The sequence below is a fragment of the Schistocerca gregaria genome, chromosome 3 (genome assembly GCF_023897955.1).
Source record: "Schistocerca gregaria isolate iqSchGreg1 chromosome 3, iqSchGreg1.2, whole genome shotgun sequence".
Lineage (NCBI taxonomy): Eukaryota > Metazoa > Arthropoda > Insecta > Orthoptera > Acrididae > Schistocerca > Schistocerca gregaria.
The window spans coordinates 570672204-570685120 of record NC_064922.1 but is presented as its reverse complement, the minus strand read 5'-3'; the positions used below and the strand labels follow the sequence as shown (position 1 = coordinate 570685120).

General features: G+C 44.2%; 1 protein-coding gene across 4 annotated transcripts in view; it reads left to right on the top strand.

Annotated features, from left to right (window-relative positions):
• The window catches only part of LOC126354246 (potassium voltage-gated channel protein Shab), a 1056422-nt gene that overhangs the window by 795785 nt on the left and 247720 nt on the right, over nt 1-12917 (top strand). The window lies entirely within an intron of this gene.

Sequence of the window (12917 nt, the reverse complement as noted above, 5' to 3'; positions counted from 1 at the left end):
CTAGCTCTTGCAAATGGACGTTACACCACGACACATAAATAAATTTGAATACAGCGCACAGACCGGACGAACACTCCATAATTTTGTGAAAAAAGAAAAAGAAAGGGGGAGGGGGGCACGAGGGAGGATTGAAGACGGGTCTCTCCCTCGGGGTCCAACACCATGACCACACAATCACGACTCCGTGGCTACTCAAACTCGCTTCATGTTGCACATCTTGAGGGTGGACCGTTCATTGTTTCTCCTTTTCTTCTTTTTTTCACAGTCCAGTACAACTTCATCTTGTTTTCATGCTTGATCTGTGTCCAGTTTTCGACGGTCTATCCACAGGGCCATTTTACCATTGAACCTAAAGGGGGTGCGCTGGTGAGTTTCCCCCGTTAGATACCAATGACGCTACTATGCAACTGACATAGGAGGATTAGTTATGAGCAAATATTTCTTGCTTCATTTACTAAGATGCATTCGCATATTAACTGTGATGTCTGCAAAAACCTCATGACATTTAACAGTAGATCTATAAATTGTCCTTTGAATCTTAGGGCTAAGTATTAAATAATTTTATATGTGGGTCCGGAGCTTTAATGAATTTGTGAAATATATTAGTCTGAAACATCAGGTATGCTTCTGAATCTTTTTATTGATTACCATTTTCGACAGATCTGTGCTGTCATCATCGGATCTTGTAACACATTAACAGAAGTTTATGATTTTGACAACTTGCAACTCACACAGTGACTATGTGATTTGTAAGTTGCAAAGATCATGAAGATCCATTAATGTCTTACAAAATCCCATGATGACAGCACATATCTCTCGAAACCGGTAATCAATAAAAAGATTTACAAGCGATCTTTGCGTACCTTATATTTCAGCGTAATATAACAATTTAGATATCTCCCAGAAGGTGACACAATGTTAGACATATATGGAATTTCTTAAAGTCTATCGCTCTCCTTTGTAGTCCCAAGTGTGTGATTTATGAGAAAAAATAACTTTAGACGTCGGCGTTGACAAATTCCAACTTTGCTATTATAGAAGGTGGCCTTATGCAAAAATTTGATAGCTTCAATACACTTTTTTCCAATTTTGTTCCTGTACGTAGCTTGGTTTAACATGCTTTATAAAGCAACTGATCTATATTTGATGTATACAACATTTTTACGAGTTTGATTTACTCTAAGTAGTGTTTGTTGAAACAACAATCCTGGTTGGACACTCGTGGCAGTGATGATTAGTAAACCACTTTTTAATTGCAGTTTTAAACTATAGTGTTTTTGTATGATAAGGCTTTTTGTATCTTCTAGGGTTCCATTGCTATTATTTTACACGGTAGTTCTCAAAATCTGAAAGTAGCCAATCTCGACGTTTAAAAACTTTATGTTGTTTTAACAAAAGAACTCGTAAGGGGAAAATCGTTTTATTCACTAGTCATTTAAAGTTAATTGAATGACCTTAAAATAAATAACACGCTGCAGTACAACCCCTAGAGTAGTGCTTACTGATGATCCAGTTTTTCAGAATACACGTGTAAAAGTGTTAGCACCTACGTCCATTATCCATTGCAGTTTGTGAATTGAAGGACAGAGTGATTTGATTTCTTTAGGTGCATCACTGAAGGATCGCTTGTGAATTATGTCCCTTTAGTACACAGACATTCTATTTCGAAAACGACTACACTAAAAACTACGACCTCGCTAGACTGCGATTGAGAGGTCAGTGAGATGGGGAGTAGATTATGGGAGGGGCCTGGTAACTACCCCCTTAGCACTACCACCACACAGTAAGCGTAGTTTAAAACTGGTAATGATTTCTAGGAGTCCACTGAACAGTATAAAGTGATAGGAATAGTGGTGGGAGGGAGAGGCAACTTTCGACTGCACCATTTTCTACATACTGTGGATAATGGTAACGTGTAGTGTGATGCCTGAAAGAGATGGGAAAAAGCACAACGTGCACTGCGTGTGACGACTGTGGGGCTCAATCAGTGAGTGAGTCGCGTCACCGGCCGCTGAAGGCGCACAGTGCAACCTCAGTCGCACTGAGAACTGTGTGGGGAATATCGTATTAGTGGCTGCTGACTGAATTCTGTGGTCGTGCATAGCCACGACCAACCTTATTCATGGAGTCACGAAAAAGCTGATACTCTGTTGCACTGTTTCTAGAACTTCGCTCGGTCCTCTTCGTATCGAGTGCTGCGGACCAGAGACATCGGTATCTCTGACAGCCTAAATTGTGTATCGTCGTGCTCAAAGGTATAATTTGTGGCCCATCGTCAAACAAAAGAGTCCCCAACTGTCATGTTGTTCACATCAAAGTTAGGTGCTGAAGGTATCAGTTCCTCTTGCACTATGTTTCGGGCGACAGGTTCGGTGTCAGTCCGCTCACATATACTCTTTTGAGACGGGTGGCATAGAAACTCCGGGAGGTTGCAGGATCCATCTGTCGTATCGTGCACCGTATCTGCCGTGTGGATTGCACGATTGCCCACTGATGGAGAAGATACCTGGCGGAAGATAACGAACACGAACACAACCACACACACACACACACACACACTCACACTCTCTCTCCATAAGCAGAGTCTGATCCCGTTCCACGTGCCACGATGAGGGAAGACCGACAGATTATCTGCTAGACACAAACAACTCCAACGGTAAGTGTAGGTGCCATACAGTAGTCTCCTACCCTGCTGCAACCCCTGTGCACCCGTACGTCGTCGGGCGGCTGCACAACAAACGGCTCCCCAACCGTCAACCGTTGCGGCGCCTGCCGCCTGCCCTCCAAGTGCCGGCGCAGTCTCGCATGGTGGCATGGTGTTGGAAGCGGCGCGGGATCCCGTAGACTCACAGCGGGTCATCTTCACTAACGAAATAATTTTACTCATGTTACGCATTGTGCTGTCACATCTCTAGATACTTTAAACTAAACGTAAGAGAAAATCACCACCCAAGAAATGGTTTAAATATCATTGTCGTTTGCATTCACTGAACAGCACCATGTAAGATGTGTCTTCAGCCTTGTCGATTGCACCGACGCATAGGACACATATGTGTACATACCAAAGTGTTCCAAAAGATTCCAGATACTTTTCACTATTTATATTCAATAAATGTATCTGGTACTTGCAATTAAAGCATATTCTTCACAGCAGCTGAGGTGGCGAGTTAATTACCAGGTAAGAAGAGAATGAGTACGCAACTAAAACATCAGAATTCACTTATTGACTGTTATCCATTTGTCTTCCACATACAGGAGAACAAGTTCACGAACTGCACCACGAACGAAATAATTCAGATACTAAATTTTGACCAAAAAATTCCTTTATACGTTATGCGATCCGCATCACAGTCGTTTTCTTCATGACCTCATCACTCATGTTCATACCATGCCACAGGGAGAAGGGATGTAGTATACATCCGTTTCACGCACTCACATGTTGTGCTTTGTAGATCCTAATAAGGATCTCGCATTATAATGTTACTAAGTACCTGCAAAATCTTTATCGTCCTTCCCCGAAATCAGACGAATATTACAGGAAACACTAAAGAACTACCGCAGGAAAGTACCCTCTTCCTTTCCCCTTCCTCACGTGTCTCTAGAAGACTCTTTGCTGCTAAGTGCAACCATCCAGTAACTGAATGTGGGAAAAGCCATCGTTGACTGCACAACGTGGTGTTAGTGGCGGAATTTTACTTTTAGCTTTCTTTTTGTTTTTTGTTGAAGAAATATATTTCTCGCTTAAATACTTAGTGTCTATGAGGCCCTTCATTACCCTAAACGAAGGAAATTCCTTGTGCTCGATAACGTGCAATTACATACCCACACTAGAGACAACAGCTTACTGGTGAAAGATCAGGGTGTGTCATTTCTTATAATAAATACGATAAAACTAACAGTAACAAACACATTCACTCACAAATTCTTCTGACAGCTCTCCGATGTGGAATGGTTCCGAAATCTGCAAGAAATAGCGATAATAATAAACTAATTTAAAGAAAGAATTAATTTCTTCACAGTAAGCCAGACTTCACGATTATCACCAACAGTACAACATTAGAGTTTAGTTCTAAGTTTTCGTTTCCGATTTTCATTATGATCATTCACTGTTATACCACATTCTTGCAGGCTACTGATCGACTTATATTGTAAAATGATGTAGTAATGTTTTGGTCACTGTTGTTAGTGACCTTCGTCTCGGTATGTAATACTTCTGGGGCAGTTCAACATTATCACTAATACACTTTCTTCGCTATTTCCCCAAAAATTCCTTAAAAGGAGAGTAAGCGAAATTCATCATATGATCGGATATCGGGAGTGAAACGAAGAGGATCAGTTCTTCATTCTTTCTTAAATACTGACTTTTTTGCTCTAGACTGGTGTACAATTGGTGTGTGCGTTTCAAACGTAGCGCTGCTTCTGTGCTACCCAGTGGCGGTTGCTACTGATTGGTCCGTTTGTGCCTTCTGTAACGCTGTTTAGTTTCGCAAGCGCTGTTTATTCGTACAGTAGCAACTGCTAGTAGCCAAGAGGACAGAAGCGCGTAACCATCATTGCGCTTCAAATTGGTGGTCTTCCTGACTACCTGAATCGCTTCACATACCTCCCATTCGAGAGTAGTTAGGACTGCTCACGTCTCCTCCATCTGTACGTGCTTCCCACCTTCATTTCGGATAGCTGCTACCGTTGAAACATGATGTTTCCATGTCCGCATATTACGTTCGCTCTCTTTAAGCACTGTTCTGACAGGTCGCCTCGTCTCTCCGATGTAAACTGCTACTCACTCGGTGTATGTAGCGTATCGGCAGCATCATTGGTGGTCCTCAGCAGGCCTCTAATTATTTATTTTTGTTGCTTCGAGAGACTGGTTTAATACGACTCAGCGAAGAATTTTTCCCACACTGCTACCCTGCACGCATTGCAGAAGAGCAATGGATGGTTATTCTACCTGTTCGTTTCGTCGTTGTTGTTCTCAGCAGACATAAATTTGTTAATGGTTTCATCGCTAAAGTCGTTAAAGTCGTTAGTTTGAAAGGTGGTACACAATATCTACATTTCGTTAGTGCTCACCTTCCTTCTGCTTTGTCTCAAGTAATTGATAATAACTCCTCTCTTTTTTTTAACGATGACTTGTTGACTAATTAATAACGTGTAACTATCGGTGAATGATGTTCAGAAAGTACAGCAGACTAAGATGCAACTAATGATTCAGTAACAGCATTCTAGATGACAGTTGTGAAATCACAATAACGAAATCATGCCACGAGATTTTAATAACACCTTGCCTTCTGAAATGATTCATTCAGGGACAACGTTCTCTACACTCGGTCTATCGTTAAACATTATTCAGGTACGCCACAAAGGAATACTACGACAGCTTTATCTTAAAGACCAGTCGACTCTGAACGACGATCACAACTGACTCCTACACTGCTCGCCCAAATCGAGCAACATCAAATCTGATTGCTGTAATCAGAGAGATTTACCCACATGCTGTCGCACCTCACAGAGGCTATATTTGCTCTTCTCACAAAAGAGGCGCAACCATGGTGTCTTCCAAAGCTCCGAATTGACGTTACCAGCCTCGCAGTTTCAGTTAGCCATCTGGTCACAGTGCATAATACAGAACTGTTCTCCTGTGGACTGCGGCGACACTTAACGTAGAGGTACCTGCTGCTGCTGGTGCTCTTCATGTAGACCGTGGGTCCGCGTGATCTGTCTGGAGACTCGCAAACTTCCACGACGAGAAATAGTAGCACGCCGTTGTTTCTTGTTTCACCAAAACTCTGTTCTTCGGTGCTGTGTATCGAGATGCTGGTTGAATATGCAGAGCTCTGTTTCCTCAGGTGGTCAAATGACTAAAGTACACTCCTGGAAATTGAAATAAGAACACCGTGAATTCATTGTCCCAGGAAGGGGAAACATTATTGACACATTGCTGGGGTCAGATACATCACATGATCACACTGACAGAACCACAGGCACATAGACACAGGCAACAGAGCATGCACAATGTCGGCACTATTACAGTGTATATCCACCTTTCGCAGCAATGCAGGCTGCTGTTCTCCCATGGAGACGATCGTAGAGGTGCTGGATGTAGTCCTGTGGAACGGCTTGCCATGCCATTTCCACCTGACGCCTCAGTTGAACCAGCGTTCGTGCTGGACGTGCAGACCGCGTAAGACGACGCTTCATCCAGTCCCAAACATGCTCAATGGGGGACAGATCCGGAGATCTTGCTGACCAGGGTAGTTGACTTACACCTTCTAGAGCACGTTGGGTGGCACGGGATACATGCGGACGTGCATTGTCCTGTTGGAACAGCAAGTTCCCTTGCCGGTCTAGGAATGGTAGAACGATGGGTTCGATGACGGTTTGGATGTACCGTGTACTATTCAGTGTCCCCTCGACGATCACCAGAGGTGTACGGCCAGTGTAGGAGATCGCTCCCCACACCATGATGCCGGGTGTTGGCCCTGTGTGCCTCGGTCGTATGCAGTCCTGATTATGGCGCTCACCTGCACGGCGCCAAACACGCATACGACCATCATTGGCACCAAGGCAGAAGCAACTCTCATCGCTGAAGACGACACGTCTCCATTCGTCCCTCCATTCACGCCTGTCGCGACACCACTGGAGGCGGGCTGCACGATGTTGGGGCGTGAGCGGAAGACGGCCTAACTGTGTGAGGGACCGTAGCCCAGCTTCATGGAGACGGTTGCGAATGGTCCTCGCCGATACCCCAGGAGCAACAGTGTCCCTAATTTGCTGGGAAGTGGCGGTGCGGTCCCCTACGGCACTGCTTAGGATCCTACGGTCTTGGCGTGCATCCGTGCGTCGTTGCGGTCCGGTCCCAGATCGACGGGCACGTGCACCTTCCGCCGACCACTGGTGACAACATCGATGTACTGTGGAGACCTCACGCCCCACGTGTTGAGCAATTCGGCGGTACGTCCACCCGGCCTCTCGCATGCCCACTATACGCCCTCGCTCAAAGTCCGTCAACTGCACATACGGTTCACGTCCACGCTGTCGCGGCATGCTACCAGTGTTAAAGGCTGCGATGGAGCTCCGTATGCCACGGCAAACTGGCTGACACTGACGGCGGCGGTGCACAAATGCTGCGCAGCTAGCGCCATTCGACGGCCAACACCGCGGTTCCTGGTGTGTAAGCTGTGTCGTGCGTACAGCCCTCTCGCAGTGTCCGGAGCAAGTATGGTGGGTCTGACACACCGGTGTCAATGTGTTCTTTTTTCCATTTACAGGAGTGTATTTTGGTTTCACCAGTGTGGAAAAAAGTGTGATTCTTTAAAAACTCCATGTGGAATTTAGTTGCTGTTGTTGAAAGACTAGATGACATTGCCATGACATCCATTTTTCCTTTTCACATGGGAAAATAATTTGGCCGTCAGGTAATGCAGCACGAGGTCACATACGTCGTCAGCGACTCGCTTTTCTAAAATGTTTACCGTACGACAGTTGTGAAAAGCGGCTTCACGTCAAAACTATTCACGTAGCCCATGGACCTAATGACCTGTTGTTTTAAAGTATTAGGATGTGGACTGAATGTTCGGGTACCATGGTGTGCTGATCTCCGGGTACCGCAGATTTCATTTTAGGTGCTTTGCCATGTTGTATGTTCGGGAATTAATTCCATTTACTAATGATCGTTGTTGATAGTCATCGGGTAAGTTGGTGCAGTGGTAAGACACGAGACTACCTATTACTGGACAGACCAGATTTGAAACTCCCATCTGGCCTTCCTGGTTTACGATTACCGTGATTTTCCTAAATCTCTGAAGCCGATAACTGGGAAGGGGAAGGAGACTTCCTTTCTTACCCTTCCCTTATCCGACCTTGCACCCCACCCCTGAAGCACCTGCCAATGCTGGGACGTTCAACTCTAACCTTTCTTCCTCTGTGGACAGGCCTCTTCGGTAGCCGCTATATTCAGGAGGCAGTTGACACTTGCTGAATTGCACTACCGGCTGTGTCCAAACCAGTTCTCGTCCCCCTAAGCAAAGCTTGCATCCTTCTGATGATCTAGTTGCAGGATCTTTTTTTACTCTCTTTACACATCGAGTCCCTGAGTAGGCTACGCCTTGCATCTGCAAGGCCAAGTTATTTTTCCATGTGAAAAGGAAAAATGGACGTCAAAACAGCGACATCTAGTCTTTCAACCGTAGCACCTGATCTCCACGTGAAGGTTTTAAAGAAACACACTCGTATCCACCGCGTCCATAAATATGCGCCCTTTTCTGCTTGGATAACATGATGTCCCAATTGTTTCTCTATTATGCAACAATCTCTCATATTTTTCCTTGTACACATTACGTTTCGGTAGCTTAGTGCTAGTCGAACCCTCACTAATTCCTGGCTCCCCTTCTCCGTTTCACCTTGGGCGGACGTAGTAGCGAAGCGTCAACAAATTTATTTATGTTCTAAGTTGAGTCACTTGGACAAAACGTCAACAGCTACATCGTTGACGTTATGAGTGGAACGACGTCATAAATAAGGAAAGTAAGCAAGATCCTTCAGCTGAGATTATCATGCAGTTGCAAGCAATGCTTAAGGAAGTGAATATTGATTCTGACACAGCCAGTAGGCCAACCTCTCAAGTTCCAACTGTACCCATGACATATTAGGTGCAGCAAATAAGAAGCATGTCGGCTAAGATTAGAGGTAAACGGGATTAAATGGCAAACGTGTAACTTGGCGAAACACCTAACTAAAACGTTGCGGTACTTGGTAAGCAATACAACATCATGTCTAAAGGATTCAGCCCATTTCATTACAGATTTAAAGCAAATATCCATCTCGCCCACGACCTCATGAATAGTTTCGACGCGACGTAGCCGTTCACCAATGTTGCTGTGCAAGAGGAGGTGAAACTTTTAGAAGAGCTACATTCCCCAGCCATACACGACCTCGTGACTCGCTGTTTGACGACCAGTTTCTGTCAAGTACAAATGAACGTTTTAAGAGCAGACGGAAGGAGTAGAAGCAAGATACCTCCTTTCATCATTAACAGGTGTCTCCTTCATGGAAGTTTTTGAAAGATCGTAAGTCGTTCCGCACACCTGAAACAAAAGTGCTGGGTTAGCTGTTTTAATGATACTTTGGTCATTGGCCGCAAGGGCGAATAGTACTTCGTAAATCCCACCAGCATATTTACGCCTGGCTCCAAAGCAGGCAGTTTACGGTGGAAATATGCAAGTAATAGTCGCCATATGGTACACTTGCGAACGCGCTTACAGATACCTGCGAGCTATGCCGCACCACAACACGCAGCACAAGAATTCGGCATTACACACACTGACCAAACATTGTCTCAAAATTTGTGATGCTGAGGATGTCAAGTCAAAACTGATAGAGCTACGTATCACCTTTATAGGTAACTGTTACAGCGGAGAAGTAATTAACCGAATTATGACCACAAACAAGAACAGCGACAGTTTCTAGCGGGCGAACAACTAAGCTACAAATCTATACCAATGTGCGAAAACTTTTTCGTTGAGTCAATATTAAAGCGATCTATTGGGATAACAACAAAATCAGACACCTGCTGAATACCGTCAAAGATGAGGTCGATACGTTGCACCCACCGCAAGCTTATGAGGTCCCCTGCAAGAGAGGAGTAATTTACGTTTGGGAGACTGGGTGCCCTATCAGAACACAGATTGAAGAGTACGAATATATGGACATGACGACAGCACAAACCAGCGTTACGGGTCACCGAAATGAACAAAGGAAATAATCAGTTAGTGGTAGCTAGGCAGACACTTACCTACGAAAGAAAGAGACGAGATGCGATCGAGATAGCCAAGTGGCCCACTAGCATGAAACATGAAGGCAGTTAAAAGTTGTCCATCGTCTTGACTATCAAAAATAGCCACCGACGGATATACTGTGCTTGTGACGCTGTCCCTTCACGAGCAGCCGTAAACACTTCCACAGAATATACACAAAATACCGACGTGTTGTAACTGCTACTGGATATTGTGGAACAGTATTGTGACAACAGTAGTTGCCTTTGGATGCGCCAAAGTGGTTAGTACAATTCCATCTTTAGGTACAATAAACGTAGAATATCAACTCTGTCTTTTTCCACTCTCCAGTCGAGTCACACGACGAATTGTATTTGTGATCCATCGATGGTGTCATAGTGGAAGGAGTTGTAACATTCGCTAACGCTTGTGATATGTAAATCGCGACTCTATAAAGTACCAAGCGCTAGACCTCACAGAAACTGTCTTTTTATTCAAGTTACAAGAATTTTTCGGCTATCGGGACTTGTTTCGGTTACGGTATTGAGTCATATTCAATAACATAAGGTCTTCACTGTCAAAATCATAAGTAATTGGCGACGGAAACGAGTATTCTACGCAGACAACTGGCAGTCTCTACTCCCGCTCTGTCAGGGTCTTAAACGCCGGTACAAGAAACTAAGCGCTCCTGGTAACAGACTGGGCTGCTGCCATCAATAGTTTCTCTTCCACACTCTTTGGCGTTGCAAACGAAATTGACTTATCCCAATATCCCAAAGGAAAACTTGTTATACTCATAGTCATACTGCACACTAAGCTGTGTTCTGAATACAGTGCTTTGACTAACAGTTCTGGACGGTGACTCTCAGTTTCGCGGAAGAAGCCGAGCCCAACGATATTAAACGGGGTGCGGATTGTGGACGAATCAAGTGCCATTAGGAAGACGATCAAGTGTCTGCCCTCAATCTGGATATTAGCTTTGTTTTCTGAGAAGAAGTTTTGTGTAGCACTAGCGATGCATTGAGAACTGTGTCGTCATTGTAGATAAAAAAGAGTTGTTAGAAATAAGCAGTCCCAGTTGTCTGACTGAAGCATTACTTCGTAGTTTATAATTTATCTTTCGTCATTTAAAAACAAAGTATCTCAAAAAAATCTTATCCATTGTAAAGCATAATTAGGTAACATTGTTGTGGAGGGAGCGGAGGGTGGAGGGGAGGGGGAGGTAGAGGGTGATGGATACTAGCTAACATCCGACTGCACTCGAAGGTAATGAGTCAGAAAGGTTGGGAACCACTGATTTAGAGACTAGTACCACATAATCCTTGCAGCGTAGGATCTACGAGCTGAGTTACCTCGTAATTCTGGACGGGGCTACAAGACGGCAGCGGCGCTGCATTACCTGCAGAGGCAGTGTCAGGTGGGACGAGCGTCGTGTCCTTCCACCGGACCTACGGGCTGGTAGCTGCCTGCTACTGCCGTCTCCTGTCTCGGCCGTTCACAGTGGCGAGTTTCTGCCTCTGGCACTCTTCTCACTGCTTCTGTCACAAAAGACAGATCTGTCTCTTCCACCACGCTCATGTCGTCAACAAGAAACTTTCTCATCAGTCATATTTCAACACGATTTATTATGTAAATATGTTAACCTTGTACGGCTCAAAACAGTACAAACATTTGTTAGTTATTATCTCTATGTAAAGCCAAGTATGACTACCTAACTTAACAGTAAATATAACGGTTTACATAATTTAGGAATCCACCTTTTTTTTAACTATCTCCTATGTATTTCGCCAGTGATAAGCCTTTTGTCTGTACTTAGTAGCGCTCGCCCAATTGTTTCTTTGAGTGCTGTGTAAAAGACTCCAAGGCGTCCATTTTTTCACCCTTCAGTAACACTGAAAAATATTTCTGCAGAGTTTGAAAATACCGCTTCAGTTGAAGGGCTATTTTTATTTTTCATTACTTAAACACGACCTGTTACTGGCTCTTAGAGGCCCATCATCAGGTGTTATTGCTTTGTGCTTTGACCCCGAGCGCAGTCATGGACGAGTACAGGATGCGCTGTAAGTAATGAAAAATAAGAAGGACCTCACAGCCGAAGGGATATTTTCAACCTCTGCTATAATGATTAACTGCGGATGTTCCTCCAGCAGGATTGTTTGTGTGAAAAATATTTGATAACTTTTTAAAAAATTGCAAAAACGCAAAAGAGCCATTACATATTGGAAATTATCTATTAATGCGTCATCCCTGAATAAAATCTTTTCGCTTTTCAAGTCGCGTGATTTCGAGTAAAACATCCGAAGTTTCGATGGCGGATATAGCCATCGAAAGATCGAGTTTATTGTGTGAAATGACGCAGTTTGAAAACCGAAAAGATTTTATTCACAATATATTAACTTCATGATAAAACTGTAGTGTTACATCACTCTTTCAAACTCACTCCAAGCGAGAGCGTAAGAACGTAGATTTACAACGCGATGTAGAAAAATGCCGATATGATCTATATAAAGTGCATCTTCATATTTTTGCGAAGTACTGACTGTTTCTTTAAATTTCTGGCAAGCATCCGCAATAGCTCCATTCCCTCAAATGATATTTCCACCACATACCTTTTGATCATCTTCCGAATGAGCTGAAAGCTGATGGAACACCATTCATATCCGTTACTTTACACGTGAGAGCTGCATCACTGCACTAGCGGTGACAGTATTCACTAAGGCCCGAGACCATGTCCGGCGGCAAAGTGCATTGTGTGGACCGAACATGTGGTTTCTATACATGCTTCGATATTGCTGCTTCAATAGGAGATCTACTGAAGTCGCTCTCTCTACTAATTATTCCTGCACCAAATGAATTTCCACTGCTTCATTCGCCACCGAGTCTCAGAAGGATGAAGCTGATGCTTGAGTTCGATATTTTCATACAGCATAAAGTGGCCAACGTCGTTACACTGCTCTGCCACAACCGATTTATGGTCTATAAAAGCTGGGTGTAACTTGAATGTTCCGTGAATCTCTTACGGACTGCTCGATGTGCGAGAGAGCACACTCGCTTGCGTTATGTCGAAGCCGTCCTGGCACCCTTCCGTGTCACCATCATAGTGCTTACCGGTAACGGAATGGCCGTACATTGCAGCGCTGCTATGTA